Genomic DNA, 13,015 nt, shown 5'->3' with positions numbered 1-13,015 from the left:
TTGTATATCTAGAAATCTTCAAGATGCATAGATTTTCCCTTTTCAGGTTTCGTTTCCAAACGGATTTGCACGGACAACCTCAGATTCAATAAGCTTTGCAAGAATATCCTTTAATTTTATTTGAGCATCTAGTTTCTCTTGAAGATTTGCTCTTCTCTCAAATCCTTCACGAAGGTCAGAATCCTTGATATAGGTTCCACTGAAAAGTCAGTTATTTTTCCTTATCAATTGGAATTTCACAAGATAAAATTTATCAACAACTTCTCCAGTTTGTGCACAAATCACATGAACGAGTTTCAAAAACACAAACCATACACGAACTGCTCTTATAATTGCAAGGGATAATCATGTTGATTGTGAGACCACAGTACATGAACTTGGTCTGGTACCAATTGAAAAGAGAAGGTACCTAGTACACCACTAATTTTTTATTTGTATGAATATGAACCTGTGTAGTACTTTTAACAATTAAAATGACAAAGAAATTTTAATTCAGAAAAGTAAAAGCATAAACACACATACAAAAATTTGCTGACGAGGAAACTACAATCTTGTAGAAAAATCCTAGGGCCTCATCCAATTTGAACATCATAATGTATAAGGCACTATAAACACTTGCCTACTATCAGACTTCGAATTTGAATGTAGTTGAGATAGAATCGACCTTCCAATCAATTTAGTTTCAGTCGTTCTCCTTACGTTTCTGGATCTAACACGATCATAAAATATAATTGATTCTCTTAACTGATGTCTTTTACAGGCTTACGAGTTGCTTCAGCCGCATAAAAGACTTTTGTATTATGCCTCTAACAAATATTATATTGATTTTCTTCAGAAATATGTACAATCAAGGTTGGAAACATATTTTCTTATGTTAGACTCAAGTATAAAGAAGATATCAAGAAAACCTCAACAACTACGATAGATTACTCTCTTCAAAAGGTTAAAGAGACGCCTAATCGATTCTACCTCACAAGATCAATCTAGAACATATATGAAAATCGTGAAATTACAAATTTTGAGATAAAGATAACTTTGTAATATATCAATTTTATTTTATGATCAGTATTTCTTGAATGGTCGCATATTAGAAGAGACGAACCCTAGAATTGAACTGCGATGATCAAGATATAATTCCAGATATCAAGAATGACAGGCAAAAGATAGTCTGACCAGGCTTCATGAATCCCTTAGGGAAGAATTTAAAAGTCGTAACCCAATAAATTTTCACGAGGAAACCTAAGTCTTTAAAGGACGACTCAAGCCGCAACTAGAACACATAATTTCCAGGATTGAGATTCTAGTTTGTATAAATTTCTCTATTTATAATGATAAACAAGGCTAGGTAGATTACAATCAAAGATGATTTCCTGAACTAGTTTTCAATTTTGCGAATTACTTTGATACCAAGTAAGCTCAGCTTCTCAATATAAATTGATCATGTGAGCATGAAGAAGTTTTCCTTGATTTACAAAAAAAGAATGTATACTCGTGTATTTTTTGATAAAATCCATGTGAAACAAACTGTCATCCCAAGAACAATGGTTAAGTTGTCCATGAAATATTAAGAAAGCATGGAGTTCAATAACTCTCAAGACTAAATCATTCCATGAACTGTCCATAACAACTTATGAACAAATTATAGTCTTAGGGTCCAAGAACTTTTCTTATCTATAAGTTCACGATTTTTCCAAATCATTTGGTGCATAAACTCAAGTTACAAAGTGTCCAGGGACCTCTTAAAATCAACCAGTTCGCGTACTGAAGAAATAAGTTTGTGTACTTAAGGATTCAAAAATATTCAGGAACATCTCAAAATCAACTAGTACGCAAACTGACCAAATGAATTCGTTACGTGAGTTGATAAGAGATTTAACTCATCAAATATATTATCAATAATCTCAAAGTTTGTGTACTGACTAAATCAGTTCGCGAGCATGAATATAACTTGATGTCTCCTAGGAACTTCTTACGCAATTAGGATGTGCTGAACAATTAATCGTTCTCAAATTATTATGCGATAAGTTGTTATAGAACTTCTATTGCTTGAAATATAATTCGATATGTATCAAGTACTAGCTTGAACTTGAATATTTAGTCCTTGCAATGTTCATCGTAATATAAAAGTCATGCGACATTGTCTTAGTAGACATAATGGTAGAAAATATGAGTAAATAGGATAATCAGTATTCACATACCTGATAGACGCATTTATGTGTCTATTATAGCTCATTTGTATATATTGTTAGTGCTCGATATCGTACTTATTAGGTTATTTTATTTATTTGTAGGTGTTTTTGGAAGAATAAGGCTTTGTGGCGAAATTGGCTAAAAATGCGGCATTTGGACCTCCGTTGATAACTACCAGAAGCACCCCAGAAATACCCCGGAGGAACCCCGAAAAAGTGCGGAAAACATCCCAGAAGAATTGCTAAAGGCACCCCTAAGTTGGATAAGGGGCACCAATTTCAGGGCATGTGCTAAGGGGACATCAGGATTGGATAAGGGGGACACCTTCTTCACGGTTTAAAAGAAAAATTGGCGGGAAATGTTGCTGCAGTGAAGAACAGCGAAGAGTTCGAATCATTGGGTTGTTTTTATCGTGGGAATCAACTGGGCTGGACTTCATAGAGGATAAAAGACCATGTACATGTGTTTGGACCCAGCCAATTGGGCTGGAATAGCCGGAGAAACAAAACAGAACCCAAACAGGTCACGTACGCTGTTGTTCAAGTTTCAAAGATTTGTGAGAGATATTTGGGAGAGTTTGACGCTGGAAATTCATGTATTTAGTCTTGTTCACGTCTTAAGAAGAGTTTGGTGCCTATTTAATAGCTAACAGAGCGTGAAAAAGCAAAACAGAACGAATTATCGTTCCAACTGGCAGATAAGAGAAATCAGAGATTTGATCGAATTTAAGGGACTCTGTTGAGCTATAAATAGGTGGTTTAGAGTCTTAGTGAAAAAAAGGAGAGTTTTGGATAGAGTTTAGAGGTCAGGAGAGACGAGAGAATCGAGTTACAGAGAGATATTGTTGCTGCTGCTGCCGCCATTGAAGACCTTCAAAAACACGAATAACAGACAAGCTAAGGCAGTCGTTTTCAACAGACTTAAAAGAGAAACAGAGTGTCGTTGTTTTACAGCAACAAAAATATATCGTTTACATCTACACTTATCTTTGTAACAGTGACGTTGTAACACCATTACAGCGTTGCAAACTTCTTTTTACACTATTTCATCAATAAAAACACCTATTAATTCATGAACACATCTTTTGATTATGTTTTTGGGATGAGGAGCTAAACCCATTAGCCGAGGCAACGGAGGAAGCCATTGTCCCATATTAATTGGTATAATTCTATTTTTATTATTTATTTGCAATATTTTTTATATGATTATTTGCATGGAATTGAAATAGATAAATTGATTTTTATTGAGTAGTTGTGAATTATTTTGATGAAGCATGCTGGGTTTTTTTTAAACTTTTGATGTTTCATACTCTGTGATTACAATTATTACTTCAAAAATTTATTATAGGCAAATATTAGAATCACTTGAAAAGGAAAAAATTGCATGAACATTGAATAGAATTTATCATTTAATGGGACAATGGTGGAATCCAGAGTCTTGGTGTTTTTCTCTATAACTTTGAACAACTTTATTTAATTGTCTAGTTTAATTTAAATCTAAAAATTGTTTTCTTCACAAGTCTGAAAAGAACCTTTTTACCACTACTACTATCACTTTTGAAACACCATCAAATTTTTGGCTCCGCCGACGCTTATTTGTGTTTAGGTAGCATTTTTAGATTTTTATTTTTTATTTATTTTTTATTATTATTTTCATTTGTTCCTTTTTAGGTTTCTTTGGGTGTGTCTTTGATTTGCAGGTTTGAAGTTGGATACTAAGGACTTGGAACAAAGCTCAAAGCTAAAAGAAAAGAAAAAAAGAAGACAAATATTTTAGGATTTAGTTTTTTTTATTATATTTTTAATTTTTTTTAGAATTTTGTTTAGCAAATTTTTGTATATTTTGCACTTTACTTTGGACTCTGGATTTAACAATTTATTTTTATTTAACCCTACAGAAGGTATTTAAATACAAATGTTTGCAGGGAAGGCGACGATAGAATCGTCTCGGCCCCTCGGGTTCGTACATGACATAGGAGTACAGTGGCCCGAGTCGACTTCAATGGTTCATCCCCCGTCTGGTACGGGATGGTAAAATTCATCGAATCACTCGCGAATCTCTGTAAGCGGAGTTACTGTATTCCTTAAGGTGATTCATTGATTGAGACGAAATTTGGATGTTTTAAATTCCTAGTAAAGGGCAAGACTGGCATACAAGATAAGGGTTCGGATTTCATCACCGTTTCTTCTTGCCCGCCTTAGGAAAACGAAACCTAACGCGAACCAAGCTTTAAAATGATTAAAAGAGACCTATAGGGTATCGAGCTTGTTAGGAAAATTTTCGAAGATATTGGTCACCTTTTAAGCATACTTCGAAGTTCTTGAGGTTTTGTGAGTTGAATGCGTGACTGCGCCGCTTCATTTTATGTGGGCCTTGGGTATCAAGCTCCACCGAGCTTCCCTCGCCTTGATTCAACTTACTTTAACTCGGATTGATTCAGAGGGGTTTGCTTAAACTTGAACGAATTCCCTTCGAGAGATAGAAGCTAGTCTAAAACACATCTAAGTGGAGCCATCATGCTTGTTGTTTGCTAGAAACTCTTTATGTTGTTTTTTTTTTTTTGGTTGTTTGGTAGAGTCGAGTCAGCCTGCATGTTGATTCTGAACCTTCTGTTAGGATTTTTATTTCTTTTTTTTATTTTTAGTGTATGCCCGATTTTGTTAGGGCTTGGAAAAGAGATACTCTAGGTCGATTGATTAGCGAAAAACCTAGTAGTTCTTCTGATAAGCAGGGAGCTCGAAGATTCTTCTTTTGAGAGTGTTTTTGGAAACTTCAGTTTTGAGAATCTGTCTCTTTGTGAGGAAAGTACCCCTAGTACTTCTGTTGTGCCAGCGATGGCAACTTTGAAAGATTACATGTTCCCAACTAGGACCAACCGAGCTTCGTGCATTAAATTGCCAGCCACTACGGCTAATTTCGAGATAAAACCTAGTATTCTTCAGATGATTCCTATATTCTTAGGAAAAGATGATGAGAACCCTTATTTCCATATTAGGGACTTTGAGGAAATCTGTGGGACAATTAGAATAAAAGACCTTACTGATGAAGTCTTGAAACTTAAGATGTTTCCCTTTTCCTTGAGAGATAAAGCCAAGACCTGGCTGAACAACCTACCATCTGAATCCATTGAAACATGGCAGGAACTTATTGCTGCTTTCTATATGAAATTCTACCCTAAGCATAAAACTGCAGCTGTTAGGCAGAAAATTAGTGCTAGTGTGCAACAAGAGGGAGAGTCTCTTTATAGGTTTTTAGAGCGATTCAATGATCTCCTATCTCAGTGTCCTCACCATGGATTTGATAATATGAAACTCGTACAAATTATTTATGATGGTTTAGACTATTCGACCAAAGCCATGGTTGAGTGCGCTGTTGAGTTCACTAGTAAAAATGCTGATGATGCTTTTGCCTTCTTAGGAGATATCGCTGAAAAATCCCAACAGTGGGAATCTTGTGTTGAACCCCCTAAAAGAATCTTGGTCAATAGAAGTAGCACCAATATGGTAGATACGAGTTTTGCGTTAGATGCTAAGTTTGCTGCTTTGTCCAGAAGGTTAGAAGCTTTGGAAATGGGTCAGTCTAAAAATAGGTCCCTTGTTGAACCTAATAGCGCCTCTCAAGTCTAGTTGTGGAATAGAGCCCGATAATTCATTTTGGGAAGGTCAGGTTAGTGAAGAACAAGCCCATGTGTCTATAACAACGCTAGGTTTGAGAACCGTCAGAAGTTTGACCCATACTCAGAAACCTACAACCCTGGTTGGAGAAACCATCCTAATTTCTCTTGGTCTAAGGGCCAGAGTCAAGGCCAGTCTAGCAATTCTCAGCCTCCCCCAGGTTTTGCTTTTAAGAACTCTTCAGGTCAAACCCAGTTTCAGAACACTTCTGAGAAAAAGATCTCTACCTTAGAAGAAACTCTCACTATGTTAGCAAATAACCATGACATGCTATCAAAAAACCACCTTAGCTTTCAACAAGAAACTAGGCAAGAGTTGAAGAATAATTCCCAGAGTCTTGCCAAATTAGAACTTCAAGTAGGACAAATAGCTAAGTTTATAAGTGAGAGAGAAAATGGAAGGTTCCCTAGTCATACTGATCCTAACCCCAAAGGAGAGAAATCGTACAATCATGTGAATGCTGTCACAACCCTGAGGAGTGGAAAGAAGGTTGACAACAAGGTTGCCATGCCTGATAGTGAACATGTTGTAGTTCACCCTGCTGAGCCAGAGAATGAAGAGACTGATAGAGTCTCTAAAGAGACCAATGAGGGTCCTGTTGAGCCCGCTTTGTTCCCAGAGCCCCATTCCCACAGCTGCTAGTTCCGACTAAGAGGGAGTCCAACTTTAATGATATATTGGAGGTTTTTAAGCAGGTTAATATCAACCTTCCATTATTAGATGCAATTAGGCAGATTCCCTCTTATGCCAAGTTCCTTAAGGACTTGTGTACGCGAAAGCGTAAGCTCAGTGTCCAGAAGAAAGCCTTCATAGCTAGTCATGTGAGTTCTATTATTCAGAATACCACTACTCCTAAGTATAAAGACCCAGGGTCCCCTACCATTGCTTGTACAATAGGTAAGTACCGTGTTGAGAAAGCTTTGCTTGACTTAGGAGCCAGTGTGAATTTACTTCCATATCATGTGTACCTTAAGCTAGGACTTGGTGAGATGAAACCTACCCAGATGACACTTCAGTTAGCTGATAGGTCCGTTAAAATTCCTCGTGGTGTGATCGAGGATGTTCTCATAGAGGTTGACAAGTTTATTTATCCAGTGGATTTTGTTATCCTAGATACCCAACCTGTCCCTGACCCAGAGAACCAAATACCAGTGATTTTAGGTCGCCCGTTTTTAGCTACATCCAATGCGATCATTAACTGTCGAAATGGTATTATGAATTTGTCTTTTGGTAATATGACTATTGAGCTGAACATTTTTAATATTAGTAAGCTACCCTCTGAACTAGATGACTCGAATATAGAAGAGGTGAACATGATAGGAACATTAGTCGAGGAGTCATTACCAAACACTTTGTTAGAAGATCCATTAGAGAAATGCCTAGCTCACTTTGGGATTGATTTTGATGATGATAAGGTGATTAATGAGGTGAATGCTTTGTTAGATTCAACCCCTTTGTTAGATACTAGTAATGGATGGAAACCTAAGTTCGAACCACTACCAGTTTCTAAGTCTACCCTAGTTCCTTCTTTAGAAGAGCCTCCTAAGTTGGACCTAAAACCATTGCCAGATACCCTGAAGTATGTGTTTTTAGGCCCGTCTGAGACTTTACCTGTGATTGTTTCTTCCGACTTGGATAGAGATCAGGAAAGTAGGCTAGTAACCGTCCTTCAAAACAACAAGGAAGCTTTAGGGTGGACCATAGCAGACATTAAGGGTATAAGTCCTACTGTTTGTATGCATCAGATCTATTTAGAGGAAGACACCAAACCTTCTAGGGAGATGCAACGTCGACTAAACCCCAATATGAAAGAAGTAGTTCGAACTGAGGTTCTTAAGCTATTAGATGCAGGCATTATCTACCCTATTTCAGACAGTAAGTGGGTCAGCCCCGTTCAGGTTGTTCCCAAGAAATCTGGTATTACTGTAGTCCAGAATGATAACAATGAGTTAATCCCGACCCGAGTGACCACGGGTTGGCGTGTTTGTATTGACTATAGGAAATTGAACAAGGTCACTAGGAAGGACCACTTTCCCCTTCCTTCATCGACCAGATGCTAGAGAGATTAGCTGGACATAGTCACTATTGCTTTTAGATGGCTACTCTGGATATAATCAGATCGTTATTGCCCCAGAAGACCAGGAGAAAACCACTTTTACCTGTCCCTTTGGTACCTTTGCGTATAGACGCATGCCTTTCGGGCTATGTAATTCCCCTGCGACTTTTTAGCATTGCATGATGAGCATATTTTCTGACATGGTAGAACGGTTCTTAGAGGTCTTTATGGATGATTTTTCAGTGTTTGGTTCGTCTTTCGATGAGTGCTTGCATCATTTGTCATTAGTTTTGACTAGGTGTAAGGAGAAAAATTTAGTGCTTAATTGGGAGAAATGTCACTTCATGGTTCGTTCAGGAATTGTTTTAGGGCATATCGTATCTTCTAAGGGTATAGAGGTAGATAAAGCCAAAGTTGATCTTATTAAGACTTTACAGGTCCCAAAAACCGTAAGAGATATTAGGTCATTCTTAAGGCATGCAGGTTTTTATCGTCGATTCATTAAGGATTTTAGCTTAATTTCTAGACCTCTTTGCAATTTGCTTGCAAAAGATGTTAAGTTTGTCTTTGATGATGCTTGTTTAAAGGATTTTGAGAAGCTTAAGTCATTACTCACTACCGCCCCCATAGTCCAGGCACCCAACTGGAACCTACCCTTTGAGATCATGTGTGATGCTTCAGATTATGCTATTGGTGTTGTGCTAGGTCAGCGAGAAAATAAGTTACTTCATGTGATTTACTATGCTAGCAAAAATCTGAATGATGCCCAGTTAAACTATACCACTACTGAGAAAGAACTTTTAGCCATCGTGTTTGCTCTAGACAAGTTTAGACCCTATCTCTTAGGTTCTAAGATCGTAATATATACTGATCATGCTGCTTTGAAATACCTTTTGTCTAAGAAGGATACCAAACCTAGATTGATTAGATGGATCCTATTGTTGCAAGAATTTTCTCCAGACATTAGAGACAAAAAGGGCGCAGAAAATGTAGTAGCAGATCACTTGTCTAGGCTAGTTGTTAGTTCCCCAAATGATTCCCTTCCTATAATGGATAGCTTTCCTGATGAACAATTGTTCCTTGTCACCCAATCACCTTGGCATGCGAATATAGTGAACTATCTTGTTACTGGTCGAATGCCCCAACATTGGGGTAAACAAGATCGTTCTAGATTTTTAGCTGAGGTTAAGCACTTCTTTTGGGATGATCCTTATTTGTTTAAGTATTGTCCAGACCAGATTATTAGGAGATGTATACCTGAGAGTGACCAGTCAAGTACTATTTCCTTTTGTCATGATCATGCTTGTGGGGGTCACTTTAGTGCTAAGAAGACTGCTGCTAAGATATTGCAGTGTGGATTCTATTGGTCGTCATTGTTTAAATACTCCCACAATTATTGTGCCACTTGTGCACGTTGCCAGAAATTAGGAACCATTTCCCACAGGAACATGATGCCCTTGAACCCGATTTTAATAGTTGAGGTCTTTGATGTGTGGGGTATTGACTTTATGGGTCCGTTCCCTAATTCTTTTGGTAATATATACATCCTTGTCGCTGTAGACTATGTCTCTAAGTGGATTGAGGCGGTTGCGTGTAAAAACAATGACCATAGGGTTGTGATAGAGTTATTGAAAGAAAACATACTTACACGTTTTGGTACACCGCGAGCTATAATTAGTGATGGAGGGTCGCACTTTTGTAATGGACCTTTTAGGCTCTTGATGAAGAAATATGGTATTACACATAAGGTAGCTAACCCGTATCATCCACAAACTAGTGATCAGGTAGAGGTTTCCAATAGGGAAATTAAACGTCTTTTAGAGAAAACAGTTAATCCTAATAGGAAAGACTGGTCGTCGAGGCTTACTGATGCCTTATGGGCTTACCGTACTGCGTTTAAAACACCCATTGGAATGTCACCTTATCGTTTAGTATTTGGAAATGCATGTCACCTGCCTGTTGAGTTAGAGCATAGAGCCTATTGGGCTATTAAGCAGTTAAATTTTTCACTTGACAAGGCAGGAGCCCATAGGAAACTCCAGCTCAATGAGTTGGAAGAGATTCGTAGAGATGCATATGATAGTGCGAAGGAGTATAAGAACAAAATGAAACTTGTGCATGATAGGAATATCCTAAGAAACACATTTTCTCCAGGTCAAAAAGTTCTTCTGTATGATACCCGCTTACATCTTTTCCCTGGGAAGTTGCGTTCTCGGTGGACGTGTCCTTTTTATTGTTCGCACTGTTTTTCCTCATGGAGCTGTGGAAATTGAGTCACCGGATGGTAGTAGTTCTTCGAAGGTTAACGGTCAGAGATTGAAACCCTTTTTGGAGCCCTTGCCTACAGGTGATGTTGTGGAGGTCCCTCTGGAGGACCCTGTTTACCCTTGATTGACCATCGAGGCGGTTTGTATGTTGTTTATTACTTTCTTCCTTAGTCTCTGTAGAAGGATTGTTACGCTTTACCCAGGTACTATCTTTCAATCTTCACTCTTTACCTTTGCCTCGTGTTATTATTCTTTTGGTATTGATCTTTCATTAGAAACATTGAGGACAATGTTAGATTTAAGTTTGGAGGTGGGGAAGAAACTTTTTGTTAGTTTTAAGTTGTAATAAATAAACTCCAGAGCCTAGAAATTTATCGTTATTAAGGAGGGCACTATCCAATCTAAGTGGATGGAAGCATTTTGGTTTTAGGAGTTGAGGAACCAATCTGACTAGATGGAAACATCTATAGAGTCTATTCATAAAAGCACAGAGCTCAGGTGTTAGAAAAAAACATGGTAGTTTCGCCATATCCTCGTGATGGAAACATCGAAAGAATCCTGATCACTTCTTTTTGTTTTATTTTTACCATTACTAGGGTGAAATAAAGTAACTGAGATTCAAAAAAAAAAAAAAAATTGAAAAATTGAGGCCAGACCACCAGACCAACCGGAATAAATAAAGTAAAGTCGACCACTGGTACCCTTGTATATGCCAGCTGAGTTGACCTAGAGTTAGGATTTTCGACCACTGGTTCCCTTGTATATGCCAGTGTGTTGATATTAGTCAAGACCAATATCTCAGTCCATCAGTATAGGTTCACCTCAGTCAACATCATCCATGTACATCCACCTTCTTAATCTATCCATGTGATTGGTTGACTCCGATTTATGATGTCCAGAAACTATCTGAGTAGAGCTCTGTCACTTTATATGAATTTTAGTATACTTGAGTGAAAACTCGTGTACAACAATTGGAATTTCGCATCAGGGTACTTCCTCCAATAATCAATAAGTATGCCAACCAAGGAGGTTCTTTAGTGATTTCCGAGGTTCTGCGTAGATAGCTAGGGTCTGGAGTAAAGATTTTGTGGGTATATATCTGGTAAGCCCTCCCGAGACTATAACTCGGCCACTAGGGCCACCTAGGGGTTTAAAGGCTTATTGCATACGCTAAATGCAATCGATGATGCCTGCGAAAGTAAGTTAGGATTTTATTTTGTAGTTTTGATTTGCTCGGGACTAGCAAATAATAAGTTTGGCGGTATTTGATAGACGCATTTATGTGTCTATTATAGCTCATTTGTATATATTGTTAGTGCCCGATATCATACTTATTTGGTTATTTTATTTATTTGTAGGTGTTTTTGGAAGAATAAGGCTTTGTGGCGAAATTGGCAAAAAATGCGGCATTTGGACCTCCGTTGATAACTACCAGAAGCACCCCAGAAATACCCCGGAGGAACCCCGAAAAAGTGCGGAAAACATCCCAGAAGAATTGCTAAAGGCACCCCTAAGTTGGATAAGGGGCGCCCATTTCAGGGCATGTGCTAAGGGGACATCAGGATTGGATAAGGGGGACACCTTCTTCACGGTTTAAAAGAAAAATTGGCGTGAAATGTTGCTGCAGTGAAGAACAGCGAAGAGTTCGAATCATTGGGTTGTTTTTATCGTGGGAATCAACTGGGCTGGACTTCATAGAGGATAAAAGACCATGTACATGTGTTTGGACCCAGCCAATTGGGCTGGAATAGACGGAGAAACAAAACAGAACCCAAACAGGTCACGTACGTTGCTGTTCAAGTTTCAAAGATTTGTGAGAGATATTTGGGAGAGTTTGACGCTGGAAATTCATGTATTTAGTCTTGTTCACGTCTTAAGAAGAGTTTGGTGCCTATTTAATAGCTAACAGAGCGTGAAAAAGCAAAACAGAACGAATTATCGTTCTAACTGGCAGATAAGAGAAATCAGAGATTTGATCAAATTTAAGGGACTCTGTTGAGCTATAAATAGGTGGTTTCGAGTCTTAGTGAAAAAAAGGAGAGTTTTGGAGAGAGTTTAGAGGTCAGGAGAGACGAGAGATATTGTTGTTGCTGCTGCCGCCATTGAAGACCTTCAAGAACACGAAGAACAGACAAGCTAAGGCAGTCGTTTTCAACAGACTTAAAAGAGAAACAAAGTGTCTTTGTTTTACAGCAACAAAAATATATCGTTTACAGCTACACTTATCTTTGTAACAGTGACGTTGTAACACCATTACAGCGTTGCAAACTTCTTTTTACACTATTTCATCAATAAAAACACCTATTAAGTCATGAACACATCTTTTGATTATGTTTTTGGGATGGGGAGCTATACCCATTAGCCGAGGCAACGGAGGAAGCCATTGTCCCAGATTAATTGGTATAATTCTATTTTTATTATTTATTTGCAATATTTTTTATATGATTATTTGCATGGAATTGAAATAGATAAATTGATTTTTATTGAGTAGTTGTGAATTATTTTGATGAAGCATGCTGGGTTTTTTTAAAACTTTTGATGTTTCATACTCTGTGATTATAATTATTACTTCAAAAATTTATCATAGGCTAATATTAGAATCATTTGAAAAGGAAAAAATTGCATGAATATTGAATAGAATTTATCATTTAATGGGACAATGGTGGAATCCAGAGTCTTGGTGTTTTTCTCTATAACTTTGAACAACTTTATTTAATTGTCTAGTTTAATTTAAATCTAAAAATTGTTTTCTTCACAAGTCTGAAAAGAACCTTTTTACCACTACTACTATCACTTTTGAAACACCATCAATACCTTGTTGATGAAGT

The sequence above is a fragment of the Papaver somniferum genome, chromosome 11, assembly GCF_003573695.1.
Source record: "Papaver somniferum cultivar HN1 chromosome 11, ASM357369v1, whole genome shotgun sequence".
Classification (NCBI taxonomy): domain Eukaryota; kingdom Viridiplantae; phylum Streptophyta; class Magnoliopsida; order Ranunculales; family Papaveraceae; genus Papaver; species Papaver somniferum.
This window is presented reverse-complemented; position numbering follows the sequence as displayed.